Here is a 10,927-nt window from a genome sequence, read left to right as displayed (position 1 = left end):
TTAGCTAAACATATTAAAATAACAGTATATTCCTATTGTCTCTGGTTTTATAGAGCCGGTGCCCAAGTCTGCTTTTCTCACAGGCTTCCCAGCCACCAACCCTAACCCTAACCCCCCCTAACCCTAACCCTAACCCCCCCTAACCCTAACCCTGACCCTGACCCTGACCCCCCCTAACCCTAACCCTAACCCTGACCCCCCCTGACCCTGACCCCCCTAACCCCCCCTAACCCTAACCCCCCCTAACCCTAACCCTAACCCTGACCCTGACCCCCCCTAACCCTGACCCTGACCCTGACCCCCCTAACCCCCCCTAACCCTAACCCTAACCCCCCCTAACCCTAACCCTAACCCTAACCCTAACCCTGACCCTGACCCCCCCTAACCCTAACCCTGACCCTGACCCCCCCTAACCCTGACCCTAACCCCCCCTAACCCTAACCCTAACCCCCCCTAACCCTAACCCTAACCCTGACCCCCCCTAACCCTAACCCTGACCCTGACCCCCCCTAACCCTAACCCCCCCTAACCCTGACCCCCCCTAACCCTAACCCCCCCCCCCCCAATAGAACACAGCGCCAGAACACGGTCATCCCGCTCTGGGCAGCGGGCAGCTACAGAGATGCCAGACTACAAACGTATCCGAACCGGACCAGAACCGGACCGTAACGAGGTGGACAGTAACGCACGACGCAGCGCGGGCGGCAAGCATGTCGGACCTCAGCGTGTAAGGGCAACACTGGCGAAGTGGGCGGGGCAAGTTCAGAAGCTACGCCGCCGCCGCGGGGAGGAGAGATGAGGGGAGACGTAGGTGAGAGAGAGGGAGAGAGAGAGCGCAAGAGAGAGAGAAGCGAGAGAGAGGGAGAGAGAGGGAGAGAGAGAGGGAGGGAGGGAGGGAGAGAGAGAGAGAGAGAGAGTCTACAAAGCAAAGAGGGCGTCCTCCGTTCGCTCGGCCTTCTTGCGGGTATTGCCGGAGGCGCCGCGCGGCGGGTCTCCACCAGGGGGCGGTGGTGAGGAGTCTCCAGCCTTGGCTCGCTCCTCCAGGAACTTGTCAAACTCTGGAGGAGGAGGAGGAGAGAACGGCCTTCACCACACAGATACATTTTTTCGATCACTGTTTTGAGACGTATGAATACTAGCATTATTAGCATTATATATGTATTATTCATGTATTTGCGCCAGCGTCACGGTTGCTCCTACATTTGATAAGCCACATCGAGCGCTTGGGCTACTTAAAGGTACCCAATGTAGTTTTTGACCACTAGTATGCGCTCTAGAGCAAATTTGAGAAGGTGGTCCCCGAAAATCACGTACTACGTCATTTCGTCAATACACGGAGCACATAATAGTGACGTTTCACACATCTTTGTCGTTTTCCAAACATTAGCTAAATATCATTTTGCGAAGAAATTACAAGGTAGGAAAGACATTCAAGTGATTCAACATGTTTATTAGACGACAAGGAACCATACTGTATAATCGAGGAATTTCGAAAATAAACAAAGAACGGATCGTTTTGATTCACGTTTCGTTGGGTACCTTTAAGGCTGGCAGAAATCATACATAGTACCTTTAAGAGAACATTTTGTGTTCCGTACCTTCGCTGGTCACGCCCTCCTCGGCCCCGTCTCCTTTCTGAGAGGAGAGGAGAGAGACGAGAGTGAACATCTGGGATTTGTAGTCCACTCCGGTCAGAATCATACAAACATTAACCAAAAATCGTTGCTTCAACCTAAACAGAACCGTAACTAGAACTCTGCTACTTCCCTGACCAATCAAAACCTCTGAATATGGAGCACGACAGATACAAAGCCACACACACCACACACACTTCAGTCATACACACTAGGGCTGCACAATTAATCGTGAATTAATCGAAAACGCGATTATGACCTCCGCGATTAACTAATCGCAAAAGGCCGCAATTAATGTGATTAATAATTTTGCTTTGAATCGAGCGTGCTAGGACTACACGGACGAATCACAGGCGCTTATGCCGTCTGACCAATCACATGCGTTCCCGGTTACGAAAAAGATGATGTCGCTCAAGCCCAGCAGGTCATATGCAAACTGTGCAGAGCTAAAGCTATTACTTTGAAATATGAATCGCAATTATTAATCGCAATTACCATTTTGAAGCAAATAATCGCAATTATCTTTTGTCATAATCGTGCAGCCCTAACACACACCACACACACCAGGTACTTCAGTCAGACAGAAGAATGTATTGTCAACCACAAACCAAACCACCCAGCCACCCAACCTGCAGTACTTATACAACAACTGGACAACAACAACAAGCTCCTACATTCTGGCCACCTTCATCACATATCCAGGACTCTCGGGTTTCAGCGTCAACAGTCATAAAAGCAGTTATACTGAATAAAGTTGTTTTTCTGTTACTAAAGCAGGTGTAAGTAATAGAGTCACACCGAAATAAACTCTCAAACGATCGAGGTCTTATCAAAATGAGCACGAAAGGAATATTTCATTCTCTTTGATTTCTGTCTGCATGACGAGATCTAACAGAGGAACATGTTGATAGCAAATTTGATGCCATTACAGTGATCACATAACTAGTCTAAAGGATTAAGACACAAAAGAGGAAAGGTTAAAGCTCGTGTTAATTTATTCTGTTGCATTATTATAAGATAAAAGTGATTTCTAGTAACGCCACTAACATTTAAGAACAATTATGAATTATAAAGGCGCTTATCCGGGACATCCAATGGTGCATCACATGTCAAAGACTGGCCGGTTAGTCTAAAGCTCTGAAATATTATAATATTATATATCTATAATATAATATACTAACTATGGTAGTGCATAAGAGCTACACATTAGTCTCACACTTCAGTTTAGTGCTTACCATGTCATCACTGGTGAAAAATTTGTCAGATAAAAGTGGATGTGAGATTTTGAAAGTGAAGGAAACTGAATGGAATCTATCCGGTTATATATGAGATGGATTAGAAATGTAATATGGCCAAAGAAAAAGAATGAAAACGAGACAGAGAAAAGACAGAGAGAGAGAGACGGAGAGAGATCAAGGTAAAGAAGTCTCACCACATCGGTACAGAGCCACTCCTCAATGTCATCCATGACAGAGGACTGCGATACGGGGATCTACGGAGCAAAGCCATGGACAAACCAAACGGCCGGCCAAAACCCACAAAAAAAAAAAAAAAAAAACACCCATCCGCCCCACGACAACAAAAACAAAGAAACATAAAAACAACAAGAAAAAAGATTCAACCAGAGGCTCGGAGAAACATAAAAACAACAAGAACAAAGATCCAGCAACGGCTCGGAGAAGAAAGCAAAGGCATCAAAACAAACGGAGAAGAGGAGGGGAGGACATGCTCTCACACGGGTCCTCAGAAGCAGTCTCCGTGAGGCCACCGTGTTTAGGGAGTAGAACGAGACTAAGATGTCCGCCATGTTCAAGGGAATCATGGTTGATTATGGTTATGAGTTTGTTGATTATGGTAAACCCAGTGGCCTCAGAAGACTGAGAATCAGGACCGACTCGCACACAACTCTCTCTTTCACACACACACACTAACACACACACACACACACACACACACACACAGGAAACACAACGCACACAGAGCATGAGCAATGCTACATGGCATGCAGTGATGGTGCGGATGTTGGGAGGGCGTGGTCTCAGGGGGTGGGAGGTGTTGTGATGTGTGTGGAGGGGTCAAAGGTGGGGGGTCAAAGGTGATGATTCAATGCCCCTGCCTCTGATAGGTCAACACCATCGCCATCTCATGGACATGTGATTAATTCAACTGTCTCAGACCCGGTGACTATAATGTGATTGCCGTGCCTTTCTACTGCTGGCATCGTCAACAATTAGTTTCGTATGACGCAGCAATGGAGGAGTTGTATTGTGGCCAAAAGACACAAAGGTTTTCCAAAGTTTAACATATCTAGGTTGTTAGAAGAGGAACAGGAAAACCGCCTCATGCTTGAAGGAGCACAAGACGAAGCTGATGAAGAGAACAGGCCAGATCGCGCTCAAGAGTTTTCCAGGTGTATGCAAACAAAACAAAAGTAGCTCACCGGGTAAGGCGCGCACATATGAAGGCTAGTCCTTCGCGCGGCGGACCAGGGTTCGATTCCCGGCTCGGGTCCTGTGCCGCATGTCCTCCCCTCTCTCTCTCTCCCACATTTCCTGTCTCTCTACACTGTCCTATACAAATAAAGCTGAAAAGCCCTAAAAAATATCTAAAAAAATAAATAAAAAAGCCCATGAGTTTACAAGAACCTAAAGTTTACGTGGGGTTTTCGAGATCGGCTGTCAGGACAGGCAGGCTCCAGCGCCCCGATCCAACCCTCCCCTCCCCGATCCAATCCAACCCTCCCCTCCCTGGTCCAACCCTCCCCTCCCCACCCATGCCTTTGATGAGGCCCACAACAATCGGTGGGGAAATTCCGACAGGGTCGCCGTGTCGGAGACGAGGAAATATCAAGGGTGGCGCAGGACTGTCTGGGTCACTGCCTGTCCACTCGTTTACTCTGAGGGAACAAAGGGTGAGCGAAAGTGACCGGGACCCCTCGCGGAGATCGTAGCAGAAGTGGACGATCTGTAGAATGTCAGCAGAGACGGCGCTTGTTAGGAACGTGTGCGTGTTTGGGGGTTCTAGTGCTGAAGGTGCTTCGGTTCTGACGTGCTGTGATCTGGGTACCCGGACGCTCCGGGGAACAAACTGTGATATTCGGAAGGAGACGTTCAGATCATGTCTTAATAACGTCCGTCGGTCCAGAACCCCGTTTGTACGTCTGCTGGACCCCTCAATATTCACACGTCTGGCTTGGACCCCTCTAAGACGTCTGTGGACGTGCAAAACGGGTTCAATATCTGAACGTCTAAAAAAATCTTTCATTCTGGCTCCTAATTGGATGTCTTTGGACGTCCGAAAAAGACGTCTTTTAGACGTGTCTTTGCTCAGTGGGTATGCTCATGTTTTGTGGCGTCTGACTCCAGCAGCTGTGCCGTAAACAATAACATCACATTCTTACTGTCATCATAGTCGTCAAGTCATCAACAACACCGTACGAATCCGGATTAATCCGTTAGAAGGTTAATACACTCGTTCCTGTTAGAGCGGGACTACCGTGCTAGTATTCCATCAGTCCTTCTAGAAGGTTATCGAGGTCGTCTTCCGGGTGAAGACCTACGTTCTCTAGAGAGCGTTAGGATGAGTAGGACGGAGGATGAGGGCCGATGATGCTCTCGCCGCCCACATGGAGGTTCCGGCCCGGGGCCGTCCAGACTTGGACGTAGTTGGAACGTGGTAAGACCAAGGTTATTATAGTTAACGAAAACTAACTAAAAAACGAAAACTAGGTGCGAAAAAACATTTTAGTTAACTGAAATAAAAATAAAAACTAGGCTTTACAAAAAAAAGATAACTAACTAAAACTGTATTGTGTGTTTAGAAAACTGTAGAGAAAATGTCCTTAGTTTTAGTCTTTTTCATTCCATACATAAGCCTAGATCAGGATGGTCTCACCAGGCTAGCGCAGAAAAAAACCCAACTAAAACTAATACTGAAACTAATAAATAAACTAAAACTAAGCATTATCAAAAATAAAAAATAAACTAGCAAATCTGCTTTAAAAACTAATTAAAACTAAACTGAAATTGAACACAAAAAGTTAAAACGATATAAAAATAAAAACTAATGAAAAAAGCAAAACTATAATAACCCTGGGTCCGAACCGTGTTGTGTGGATCTGGGCGGCGGGGTCATCATTCACCCCTCCGGTGTGAGACAGTTAGATGAGGGACGTCTCTCAACGTCCTGGGGACGTTCACTCCGTCCACGGAGCGGACGAGGGGAGAGGATGGGGGGCTGACGGGGGTGGACCAGCGGCGGGAGGGACAGAGAGAAGGGGAGCCTGTGTGTGTGTGTGTGTGTGTGTGTGTGTGTGTGTGTGTGTGTGTGTTTGGGCCCCTTGCAATGTATTTTGAAAATGCGGACCAGATAAAGAATTGAAGTGTGTGTGTGTGTGTGTGTGTGTGTGTGTGTGTGTGTCTCTCTTCGACCCGACTCTTCTGACTCTCCCAGCAGCGCTGGGGTCCACTCGGGGGGGGGGGGGGGTGGATGAGGGCGAGGGATGGATGAGGGTGAGGGATGGATGACGGGGGAGGGGAGGACACTGGAGGATGAGGTCCTCACCATTCCTTGGGTAATGAGCCAGCTGTCTATGGGCTGCAGCTCTGCGCTCTCATCCCTTTTAACCCCCGGCTGAATCAACAACAGAGAAGAGCCTCAGACAGGTGAGGAGAGGGGGGCGTCCCGCACCCACACAGACAGAGGAGAGGGGGGCGTCCCGCACCCACACACACAGAGGAGAGGGGAGCGCCACGCACCCACACAGACAGAGAAGAGCTCAGACAGGTGAGGAGAGGGGGGCGTCCGCACCCACACAGACAGAGGAGAGGGGGGCGTCCCGCACCCACACAGACAGAGAAGAGCTCAGACAGGTGAGGAGAGGGGGGCATCCCGCACCCACACAGACAGAGGAGAGGGGGGCGTCCCGCACCCACACAGACAGAGGAGAGGGGGGAGTCCCGCACCCACAGAGACAGAGAAGAGCTCAGACAGGTGAGGAGAGGGGGGCGTCCCACACCCACACAGACAGAGGAGAGGGGGGAGTCCCGCACCCACAGAGACAGAGGAGTCAACACGCTAGACAGGACAAGCTTACTGAACACGGAGAGAGAGGGAGGAGAGGAGGAGGGAGGGATGGGGGGAGGAGAGGAGGAGGGAGGGATGGGGGGAGGAGAGGAGGAGGGAGGGATGGGGGGAGGAGAGGAGGAGGGATGGATGGGGGGAGGAGAGGAGAAAGAGGGATGGGGGAGGAGAAAGAGGGATGGGGAGAAAGAGGGATGAGAAGGAGAGGAACAGGGAGGGATGGGAGGAGGAGAGAGAGAGGGATGGGGAGGAGAGGAGGAGGGATGGAGGGAGGGAGGAGAAAGAGGGATGGGGGGAGGAGAGGAGGAGGGAGGAGGGGGAGGAGGAGAGGAGAGGAGGAGGGGAGGAGGAGAGGAGGAGGGGAGTAGAGGAGGAGGGGAGGAGGAGAGGAGGAGGGGAGGAGGGAGGGATGGGGGGAGGAGAGGAGGAGGGAGGGATGGGGGGAGGAGAGGAGGAGGGAGGGATGGGGGAGGAGAGGAGGAGGGAGGGATGGGAGGAGGAGAGGAGGAGAGGAGAAAGAGGAGGGGGGACAAGTTCAGATGAGAGCATGAGGAAAGGAAGAGGGAAAAATAAACAAGTGTAAATTCAGAATGTGATCGTCCCTCAGGTGACTGGCTTTGAAGAGCCTGTCTGGCACTGTGAGTGTGTTCCTGTGTGTGTGTGTGTGTGTGTGTGTGTGTGTGTGTGTGTGTGTGTGTGTGTGTGTGTGTGTGTGTGTGTGTGTGTGTGTGTGTTCATTAGATGTACAAAGCCATAGACATGCAGCGGCATCATCCCTTTGTGAAGTGACAGTATTGAGATTCCTGTTCAGACTGACTGAATGTGGCACCATGAGTGACATAAACAAAATTAAGAAAGTGAACTCATTTCATGCAAGATGTTGAATTTAACCGCATGGATCATGATGACACATGACAAAATACTCTTGAAAGAGCTCCCTGACTTGACGCACAAAACAAGAAATGGAAGCTTTCAACCATGAGAAAGATGCCCATTTAGTTCTCTTAACAAGTGGCCCAACACAGCCGTCAGGGTTGCCAGGTTTGACCAAAAGTTTGGAGCGGGATTTTTTCTCCGCGTGAGAATTGTGAAGTGTGGCGTGTGAGCGTGAGAACAGGAAATGCGTGTCTCACGCTCAATCCGTGAGACTTGGCAGCCCTGTAGCCGTGCTTGTGTCTGTTGTGATGCTAGACGTTAGCATTACGCTAGTAGCCTACTAGCCAAACATAGCTAGCGACAGCCTGCTATAGGCTAACTAGGCTAACTAGGCTAACTAGGCTAGCTCGGCTAACTAGGCTAACTAGGCTAACTAGGCTAACTAGGCTAACTCCAGTCCAGCTAGTCAGAGCTTTGGTGTCTTGTGTTCGGAGGAGATACCAGCTCACAGCACACAGACCGTCACATGCAGAGAGATACCAGCGACTGTCCAGAGAGACTGGTACGAGAGCCTGGTCGGCCATATTGAGAGCACAGCACCAACACTCTACGTCGACGTGAACGAGAAGGAGGGGGGAGGGGCTTTAAAAAAGAAAAACTACATCCCCCAGCATGCTTTGGTGCGGTACTACTCACCCCTCCGGCGTTCTGTTGTCTGACGTCCAGTGCTGATGCCAGACCGCCGAGGGCCTGGGGGTCCTCGTACTTCACACTGGAAACACACACACACGCGCGCGCGCACACACACACACACACACACACACACACACACACACACACACACACACACACACACACACATACATTTTACAGACCAGAATGATCTGGTAAATGGTAAATGGACTGCACTTATATAGCGCTTTTCCACCTTAGCGACACTCAAAGCGCTTTACAATGGCCTCTCATTCACCCATTCACACACACACTCACACACCAATGGCGGCAGCTGCCATGCAAGGTGCTCACCTGCTCATTGGGAGCAATTTGGGGTTAGGTGTCTTGCTCAAGGACACATCGACATGTGGACAGTCGGAGCTGGGATTCGAACCGCTGACCCTTCGATCGCTGAACGACCCGCTCTACCAACTGAGCTACAGCCGCCCCCGTATGATCTGATTATCAATCTTTTCTTTTCCCGTTGGAACCATAAGGAGACCTACTTTTTCCGCTGGTCGGCCAGAGAGCTGGTCCTGGTGTTGGCGAACATGTCGAAGTCGTCCTGGTTGGGCTGACTGGTCAGAGAGCAGAGAGTCCCACTCACACTGTCTGCTCCCACGTCTGAGAGAGAGACCAGGGAGAGACCGGGAGAGAGAGAGGAGGGGGAGAGACAGAGAGAGAGAGGAGGGGGAGACAGAGAGAGAGAGAGGAGGGAGAGACAGGGAGAGAGAGGAGGGAGAGAGAGGAGGAGGAGGGAGAGACAGAGAGAGAGAGAGAGAGAGAGGGAGGAGGGAGAGGGAGAGAGAGAGAGAGAGGAGGGGGGAGAGACAGAGCGAGAGAGAGGGAGGAGGGAGAGACAGGGAGAGAGAGGAGGGGGAGACAGAGAGAGAGAGAGAGAGAGAGAGAGAGAGGAGGGAGAGACCGGGAGAGAGAGAGGAGGGAGAGACAGAGAGGAGGGAGAGGGAGAGAGAGAGAGAGAGAGAGGAGGGAGAGACAGGGAGAGGAGGGAGAGACAGAGAGAGAGGAGGGAGAGGCAACCTTTTACAACCCCACCCCACACAACCTCAACCCCGTGGAGGTATTCTCTGGCGCAGGAAAGCTTATCTGGGGAACAGTCATCATCATCATCATCATCATCATTTCAAGTGAGTTATGGATGTAGCGAGGCCCTCATCTCCCATTAGCGCTCTGATTATGAGCATCCTTCCACCTCGCTGCTCCTCCGGAAGCCGCGCCCGCCAAGATTGGGGGGGGGGGGGGTGTGAGTTATTGCACGTACGTGCGCAAGGTCACTGCGGGTAAACGGGGCTACCGGCGCGGCGCCGGTACTGCGAGCACATCGCGCGGCGTGCTACGGTACGCACGCCGTCTACGGTGTGAGCTCGTCTCCCACCGCACGCCGCGTCGCGCCGCACACTCACCCAGTCCGGCGAGCTGCGTGGAGAGACAGGCGGGGGTCCGGGCGGGGGAGGCCACGACAGCGGTTCTGGGGGGGGGGCCGGCGGTCGGGGGGGGCGTGGCCGGCGCCGGCGCGGGGGCTGACCACGGCGGGGGAGCCGGGACCGAGGTCTATCAGGTTGTCCTCCGTGGCCTCGCTCAGCATCTGGAGAGAGGGAGGGGTTGAGGGGGGGGGGGACAGGCGAAATAGGTGACCCTCGCAGGAATCTACAGAAGCCCCGCCCCCAAGACTCTACTGGGAGACTGACGCCTGCTGCGCCCAATGAGTGTCTAATACTCAACATAACGGGGTGAGAGCTAGCTAAGGGGTGAGACGGATGAGAGTCTGGTTAAGGGGTGAGACGGATGAGGGTGTGGCTAAAGGGTGAGACGGATGAGGGTCTGGCTATAGGGTGAGACGGATGAGGGTCTGGTTAAGGGGTGAGACGGATGAGGGTCTGGCTAAAGGACGAGACGGATGAGGGTCTGCCGAAAGGGTGAGACGGATGAGGGTCTAGCTAAGGGGTCTATGTTGGGTTGAGGGAGCTTGGTTTCTGAATGGTGATAGTGACCATAAAGGTTGTATAAGGAGTTTTTTCACCACTGGGTAGAGGGTTTGTGTGTGTGTGTGTGTGTGACAGTGTGACCCGGAAGGACAGGTGGTACAGGAGAGGTCATAGGTCATCCAACGCTAGTTCTCTATCTGAGGGTTAGATGTTGACACACGTGGCGTGGCGCCCCCTGGCTACAGGTCTGTGTGTCCGCGCAGGCGGCGGTCTATCGTGTGTCAACACCCCCCCCCCCCCCCTGCTGCTGCCCTCCGCTCGCCCCCGCCTGGGAGAGAACGGGGGCGCCGGCGTACTTGCCTCCTCCAGCTAGCCGCCGCCGCCGACACAGAGGAGCGCAAGAAATGAAACACACACAGGAAATGATCGAGAGACAGGAAATGACACGCCGGCCACCGCGTCACTCAGATCAAAGAGTCAAAGAGGAAAGTGAACTTAAAGGTACCCAATGTAGTTTTTTGACCACTAGTATGCGCTCTAGAGCAAATTTGAGACGGTGGTCCCGGAAAATCGCGTACTACGTCATTGCGTCAATACGCGGAGCACATAATAGTGACGTTTCACACATCTTTGTTGTTTTCAAAACATTAGCTAAATATCATTTTGCGAAGAAAT

At 51.7% G+C, this 10,927-nt stretch overlaps 1 pseudogene across 1 annotated transcript in view; it reads right to left on the bottom strand.

Moving 5' to 3' along the window:
• Positions 1-631: 631 nt before the first annotated feature.
• The window catches only part of LOC311327881 (TOM1-like protein 2), a 17,751-nt pseudogene continuing 7,455 nt past the window's right edge, over positions 632-10,927 (bottom strand). The window contains exons 6-12 of the transcript XR_014631368.1: positions 9,731-9,912; positions 8,813-8,930; positions 8,289-8,364; positions 6,198-6,266; positions 3,067-3,126; positions 1,599-1,635; positions 632-1,058 (exon numbers count right to left, since the gene is read on the bottom strand). The product of XR_014631368.1 is annotated as a TOM1-like protein 2 (transcript). The remainder of the gene's footprint in view (positions 1,059-1,598; positions 1,636-3,066; positions 3,127-6,197; positions 6,267-8,288; positions 8,365-8,812; positions 8,931-9,730; positions 9,913-10,927) is intronic.

This window comes from Borostomias antarcticus, assembly GCF_949987555.1.
Source record: "Borostomias antarcticus genome assembly, chromosome: 35".
In the NCBI taxonomy this organism is placed as follows: Eukaryota; Metazoa; Chordata; class Actinopteri; order Stomiiformes; family Stomiidae; genus Borostomias; species Borostomias antarcticus.
The sequence above is the reverse complement of the archived record's forward strand: the minus strand, read 5'-3'. Positions and strand labels throughout refer to the sequence as shown.